Source organism: Lampetra fluviatilis, chromosome 40, assembly GCF_964198595.1.
Source record: "Lampetra fluviatilis chromosome 40, kcLamFluv1.1, whole genome shotgun sequence".
Taxonomy (NCBI): Eukaryota; Metazoa; Chordata; class Hyperoartia; order Petromyzontiformes; family Petromyzontidae; genus Lampetra; species Lampetra fluviatilis.
Window position 1 is genome coordinate 2906610 of NC_136314.1, and position 7908 is coordinate 2914517.

At 45.0% G+C, this 7908-nt stretch overlaps 1 long non-coding RNA gene across 1 annotated transcript in view; it reads right to left on the minus strand.

Annotated features, from left to right (window-relative positions):
• The window catches only part of LOC144946271 (uncharacterized), a 43421-nt gene extending 39336 nt beyond the window's left edge, over positions 1–4085 (minus strand). The window contains exon 1 of the long non-coding RNA XR_013639793.1: positions 4004–4085. This is a non-coding gene — a long non-coding RNA (uncharacterized LOC144946271). The remainder of the gene's footprint in view (positions 1–4003) is intronic.
• Between the last annotated feature and the right edge of the window lie 3823 nt (positions 4086–7908).

The following is a 7908-nucleotide window of genomic DNA, read 5'->3' on the forward strand; positions in this document are numbered from 1 at the left end:
CAAATAAACGCAATTGCTACTAGAAGCACTCGATTCACAAGGTTACAACATGATTTAATCGAATCTCAACCTGAAACCGTGATGATTCACTCATTGATTCCTCCACCCGTGCTGAGGACCCAGTCTACCAGACTGATTGTTTAGTCTCACCCACCACTGTTCAACCACCACCACCACACTGCAGGTCACAAAAACTCACTCACCTATACCACTCAGCCACCACACGGTGTCCAACAACAACCACACTGCAGGTCCCAGCAACTCACTCACCTTCACCACTCAACCACCACACTGTGTTCAACCACCACCACCACACTGCAGATCACAGCAACTCACTCACCTTCACCACTCAACCACCACGCTGTGTTCAACAACCACCACCACACTGCAGGTCACAGCAACTCACTCACCTTCACCACTCAACCACCACACTGTTCAACCACCACCACCACCACCACCACACTGCTCAACCACCACCACCACACTGCAGGTCACAACGCTTAACTCTGTCCACCAATTCCGTCGAACAAGTCCGACTTCAGAATTCTCTCCCATTGTCTCTTTGTTTTCTCCCCCCCCATGTTCTTACAACCTTGGCTCACATTCAACAAAGCAATGATATTATGATCTCTTGTGCATTGCAACTCAAACGGCGCCGTCTGTTGCTGACCGCTGGGCGTGTTGGTCGGTGCCTTGTGGACCTGTGCTGAGCGATTGTGAAAACAAAACGGGGGGGCGGGGGGGGTGGGTAGAAATTGCTTGCAAACCTTTCGACACTGACGTGAATTCACTCACTCAACCTCCGCATCGATGGAGATACAGGTGTGTGTGTGCTCTCGCACCAAACTGGGGAAGCACATGCAGCCGTCTATGCACGCAGCAGCCCCTGGGCTCAGTGTGACTTAAACAGCGTCGCCTCGACACGCTTTCACGAGACCCACTGTGACTGCGCTGCGATGATGATGATGATAATGATGTTAATAAGGAGTCGGGTGCTGCCATGAGCTGACATATTCCTTAACGAGCTACTAATTATGATAAATATCGTGGTGCTTTGCGCACACGCCCGCACACACGTGCAATTACAAAGCAGATATTTAATCATTGTTCGCCATGGTCAATCCACTGCTGGATGAATGCCCCTGCCAAAGCGCTGACAACTATCACGATCGTGCCATGCAGCAATGCAGCTGCAAGTACTTGCAACGTGAGCTGATTGCCACGCTACGCGCCGCTCGCCGCGGATGGAACTCTTGCACGCAGCGCGATGTCACTCCACTCGTTATTATTGAGCATCGGCCATGATCCCTTCTCGAAACATGTCCTCCAACTCGTTATTCTTGTACCATGCAATCAACCTGTGTCTGTTCTCTCGTCCGTGTGTTCCTCTTTCTGTCCCAAACGTGCATCTCTCCGTGATTTGCCAGCGCAGCTTTTCAGTTTATGATTATAATTATTTTACAAATCTTTTTCAGGGATCAATCTAGATTTGAAGTTATCGTGACTGCAGGGATTATTTCGGTAAAGTCACGGAGGTATAAAATACAATAACACAATTTTGCTGTGGTTTTCCCACCTGACGATGATTGCTTGTGTTGCAATCGAAACGTCGTGATTTAATTCATTTCATTTCTTTTTCAGGGATATTGGATAAGTTATCACGATACAAGTTCAACGCCCCTCGGAGATGCACGCATTTTACTGACGGTCTAAAACGCGCAGCTGAAGACGCTAACAATATTCCAATGTCATCAACGCTGTACTTGCACACCGATGCAGTGATACCAATTGTTAATAATACATGGATGAGAGCGAAGACAGCATCCTGCTCAGAGGGCGCGAGTGGACATGGTCCTCATATTGCATTCTCAGAACCTTTTTTGACCGGACCCTGCTGCCACCCCGCTCGTGTCACGGTGCGGACAATTTGGCGAGAAATCCCGCAGCTTTTCTGTTGACTGCCAAGCTGAAAAAAAGGGCGCAAGCCCTGAGCCGGGCTCATGATTGAGGTCACGTCGCCTTCAAAAAATCAAAAGGCAGGCCCGACACATGTTTCCCAAAAAGCCGCGCAAACCAAGCTGGCTCTTGCGAAAGTCTCTTCTACCGACAACAGAGGTGACCTCGGGAAGATGAAATAAAATAATTATTTTTTTCCATTCCTCTTTAGCTATCAGACAGATGTCGGGATCCGTTGTTTTTGTGGCTGGGTCAAAACTGTTCAACGGCACCGTTGCTTCTGTTCATAATGTACTTTGTTGAGTTTAGAAGATACTACCTTTTTTCTGCAATTCAAGCAACGCGTTTACCTTTGAGGTTGGAGCCAGCTATGAAGTGCAATGCATGAATATCAATGTATTAAGATGGTACCGTTCCAGCACCAGTTATCTCTTCCGTAACATTATAGAGATGGCCTCTCATCATTTTCACTTTATGCACGACAGGTTCCAACATTTATTTTAACCATTGGGATTTCAATTCACCTTTTAAAACTTGAATGCGTGTAATTTATTCAAACAGATTACTCGAAAATTGCCAAGATAGAAATGCATGCTGTAATTCTTCCAACAAAATGTATCCTACTCAAGAGCAATTGAATCACAAATACGTTCTTCGTATTTTCATAAATACATGCATTTAGGATGCAGCGACTATGTTTTAAGTACAAAAAACATAAGCCACAAGTGATGAATGGCTTCGAATTACAAGAAGTCATAATTGGGGCACTATTGTAACAATAATGCATTCATCACAGTAAACGATGCCGGCTATGGCCGCTACATATAAATAATTCTGCATACAAACAAAAAAGTTCACTCAACTTATTTTAAAGAGTATTATTTTTATTTGTGAATACCTAGGAATAATACTTAAGTGGATGTTGGCGTGGAGAGGTAGCGCTGTAATAAAGTGATAAAATCACCAGTCAGAGAATTTCACCCGACATATGTGGATTGTGGATCGTTAATCGATATTAATTTATAGATTCCATAATAATCAAACATCAACACTACCGGGTTAATCGTAAATTTCCGGTTAATGGCTTCGTCGATTCATTTCCAATCGATCCGTGGAAAGAGAAATGATGGGACACAATCCCTTCATTTTGATTGGCTACAATCAGCAAGATCGGTGATTCCGTCACAGTCCGCTTTTATTGCTACACCACTGCGCTGTGGAACTTGGCGACGTGAGTTTAATTCCGGTGCACGGCTAACATCCCTGGCGAGTGGTAATCTGAACTGGCCCTGGTCCACTCCCCATTTACCAACCCACATTCACTAGGACCGCAAAGGCCAGTCAAGAGCTTCCCCACGACCGCAGCACGGCATGGGGAGGCCCTCAGGCGGTAGTGCATTGACGAGGGGATTGAAAATCATGACCTGGCTCATGCATTTGAGCCATTTCTGCTGTTTATTCATGGAAGACCAGTGCTTGATAATTGTAGGGGGTTCCACGGTGGCGAAATGTGAACTATCTCGCCTGGTATATAGAAGGTCGTGGGTTCGATTCCGACCTTGACACCTGTACATTGGGAGTTTGCATGTTCTCCCTGTGGTCGTGTTGATTTTTCTCTGGATCCTCTTGACAAAACTTTTTTATTTTAACAGGTACGGCCCACTGAGCTATTTTGCTCTTTCTCGGGAGCAACCTGGCCACAAATTATAGCACAACGAATTGCTTCAGCAATTGGAAATTGATATCAGCCAAATGCTCTGAACGCATATTGATTCTAAATGTGGAGGGAAAAACCGGAGGACCTGGAGAAAAATCCACGCGACCACGCAGAAAGAGACATATACAAACTCAAAAATAAAAACAGGCATCAGGTTCGGGATCGAACAGGCGACCTCATGTATACCAGGCGAGGTAGTTAACATCTCGCCACCATGTCGCCTCCACGAAGCTTTGCCAACAACTCACTTATAACGTCGGTGAATGAGGAAAACAAATATTACATTTGAAAGATGCCGTTATTATGCTCGCGACATGGAACATAGCCAACCTGGGATTGAAGATGTCGTCACGTCTGGTGGGTCTCAAACATCGTGACAGCCACGATGGCTCTTGGCTCCCAGGACCCCGGCAGCTCTCCAACACACATCTCTCGCAGATAAGACCGATACAAGCAGCTCGATTTGTGACAGAAACGGGTGACAACGGCCCAATAATGGGTAATGATTGGGGGGGGGGTGGTATGGGGGAGGGACAAATGACCAAGTTTCAGAATATCATATTCTTGGTTCTTTCGGTAAAGTCACGTAGAAGGGAAATAATAAAAATAAAACAATAAAATAAAAATTCTCACGACGTTTCGGCCACAACGCGGCTGCTTGCGTTGTTGCCGAAACGTCGTGAGAATTTGTATTTTAGAATGTTTTATTTTTATTATTTATTATTTCCCTTCTATGTGACTTTACCGAAAGAACCAATAATATGAATCCCTGCAGTCACGAAACCTTAAATCGACATTTGTCAGAATAGTTTCAACTGATGCCGATTTAAAGGCTTGGCCATTCTTTCGGTAAAGTCACATAGAAGGGAAATATTAAATAATAAAAATAAAACATTATAAAATACACGGAAGTGCAGAAGCCCTGCTTTGTCAGACACGACGCATCCGATGTCTGGCCTTTCAGGTGACAACAATCCAATCAGAGGTTGCGCTCTGCTGCAGACAAACAGCAGCGCAGCAAGTCTGTGGCACATTCGACGATGCCGTCACCCGTTGAGTATAATTCCACGTATGACACCAGTAAAAGCCCCCCCCCCCCCACAGGACTGTAATCCATGTGGGCGTCACGCTTCAATGTCCATACGCCAGTGGGATTTCTTTTTTTTATAATCAATCTTTAAATAATGATAACAATTATTTTCAATTTACTCAAGAAGGATGGAGGGGGAGGGTGTGGGGCCGTGGATAGGACACTGCACAGTGAACTAATAGCAACCACAAATTTATAATTAATTATTTCTGTATTATTTAATGACTTATTTTATTCCTTATTTAGATGTAGTGATCTGCGTACCTCGTTATCTATGTTGCACTCCTATCGTTTGCTGCTGTGACTTGCTGGCCCACCCACACTGGACATCTGTTACTGGTAGGAACCTCCTGGTTACACCAGCCCACAAGGGATTATTGTGTCCATCCGTCTGTCGTGCACCCAAAAATGATAGGGGTGGGGCTGGGTGGAGAGGGGAGGGTGGGGAGGGGCTGGGTGGGGAGGGGCTGGGTGGGGAGGGGAGGGTGAGGAGGGACTGGGTGGGGAGGGTGGGGCTGGGTGGGGAGGGTGGGGAGGGGCTGGGTGGGGTGGGTGGGGAGGGGCACGGGTGGGGATGGTGGGGCTGGGTGGGGGGTGGGGCTGGGTGGGGAGGGGCTGGTCACCCCGTGGTGCCCTTATAAAACTCAACGTTTAGCCTACTCACGCCGGCTTGTGCCCGCCCTCACAGTCGGGCATATTTGCGGAATACACCACGCCGCCGTTGACCCTGACCATTGACCGAGCAACCCACCGTTCCTACCAACTCCCTCCGCAGGAATGTGTATAAAAAGAGCTTGATAGGTCATCGTATTCCTCCTGCAGTCTAAATAAAGATTCTAAAATGTGAGGTTTAACCGAACACTCAGGTCACTGCCGGTGAGCTTGCCTTCATACTGCTGGAAAGACAGACAGTTAGCCGGGCCAGTTGTATCATTCAGACATCACGAGTTTCAAATTGCAGGAGTCACAATGATGTTTGCGTGAAGATTGTTGAATTGTGGTTGACTGGGAAGGAAAGCGGAAGTGCAGGGGAATGTGGAAGTGGGTCCCGAACAATCTATGGCTGGCAGATAATGAATAATAACAATAAATGGCACAAACAAATTCCCCAAAGACACCTTTGTAAGTTTAGCAACATTTACATAAAGCAGCCCTAGAGGGAGCTTGCAAGCCTACAGAATCACATTCACGGGCGGAATTAAAGCGCGAACGCGTCGATCATTTATCACCCGTCGAGTATAAACAAGCCCTTGTTTATTGATGCTCTCGCACGCGTGTGTTTGTATATATATGCGAATTTACTTATTGTCTAAGGACTATTTCATATTGCGATTTATGTAACAGCCGATTTAAGCGCACCCCGTTAAAACGGTGTTGGTGCCCAAAGATGACGCTCTGCTCTTAAGAGTATTTGGCTGCTATAAAAGTCCACCTGATAAGTAATGTCATTGAGTTTTCGTTTGTGGCCGGGTCGCTTCTGAAAAAGATGCTATAAAGCTCAGTTGGAATTACCTGGTAAAATAAAAACAATGGGTTGAAGTTTAAATGGGTTATTCAGGAATGAGTTAAATTTCCTTCTGAATTGTGCCACCTCTCCTTTAAGCCTGTGTCCCAGGTGGTCCAGAGAGCCCATAGTTGATGGAGGGAATTGTCCTGTAGCACTCAGGATGGGGGTTTGTGGAATTTCCAATATATTTTTACGAACTGCTACACTAAATCTTGATTTGAAGCTTTCGTGACTTTACCGAAAAAAACAAAGACTATGCTACACTAAATGTTTAGAGTGGAGCGTGTTTGACTGTTTGCGATTCCCTGGAGTTTGATTCCTAGACGGAGCGATGTTTGCATCATTGAATTTGTTGAGGTTTTTAGCGATAGTGATGAATTGGCAGCACCAGAATGCACGCTCGTACATTGCTTTTTTGCTTTTACTTATTTTCTCTAGATAAATGTTACCGAAACTAAATGCTGGCATGACAATACTCAGTAACCGTGAGGAACTATCCATGCTTTTGTTGCTTGCCGTTCTAGATCACCGCCCAATTCCATGTTGTGAAACGTAAGTATATAATGCTGCCTGTAATTGTGTTATCGCACGCTACCCCTATGGTGCTGATGCACAGTGTATCTATTAACCCTATATTGGGATGGTTTCTCATTGGTGCCCATGTTCTACTGATCGCACATCGTACATTACTTGAATACAAAGTGTAATGCATGGCAAGCTGCCAGATTTGAAATAAGAGATGAAGTCACATCACCTGTGACTACTACATTGTAAGTTTTGATTCTAAACTAAACTTAACGTGTTTTTTTTTTATTTTACCAGGTATGGCCTACTGAGCCGTGTAGATATTTAACAGAAGCGACCTGGCCACAGATTATTGAGTAACGAAGTGGCTTATCATGTGGAAATTCGTAGCAGCCAAATACTCTGAATGCATGTCGATTCTAAATGTGGAGGGAAAACCTGGAGGACCCAGAGAAAAATATAAACGCGGCCACGGGGAGAATTTTGTGAACTCTAAATATACAGGCATCAGGTCGGAGTCAGGATCGAACCCACGGGCTCATCGATGCCAGATGAGGTAGTTAACATCTCGCACTTGTGTGTGTGGTAAGGATCGAATGGATGGAACAGACCGCTTCTGCTTTGAAGTCCGCGGGCGGATTCAAAATGCGGAATATTTGTTTCATTTTGTGCCTGCGATTGATGCCATCTGTCACCCAGCGTGCCTTCAAAAACGCAATGGGCATCCGATTTATTTGTTCGCTCGTGCAAAGCCACGACTAGTTGTCTATAAATAAAAACACTCAGTTGTTAATAAGTTGTTGGGGTTGGGTTTGTTTTCTCTCTGTTGGCTCCGTTCCCAGTTGCTTCGTTTTGTATTGCATCGCCATTGCTGCTGCCATTTGCAAGTACTGTAGTTTTTGCATCGTGAAAACACATTAATTCACAGTCATAACGCAACCCCAATTTGCATTTAAAAACAAAGTGCAGCAGTGTTGTTTCATGCATAAATGTATTTATACGAATGAATTATTAAAACCAATATGTGTACTGAAATATTGAATAGAAACAAACAAAAATGCACATTATGCACTTTTGCAGGCACTTATTACAATTTTTACATACTTTCGTTGA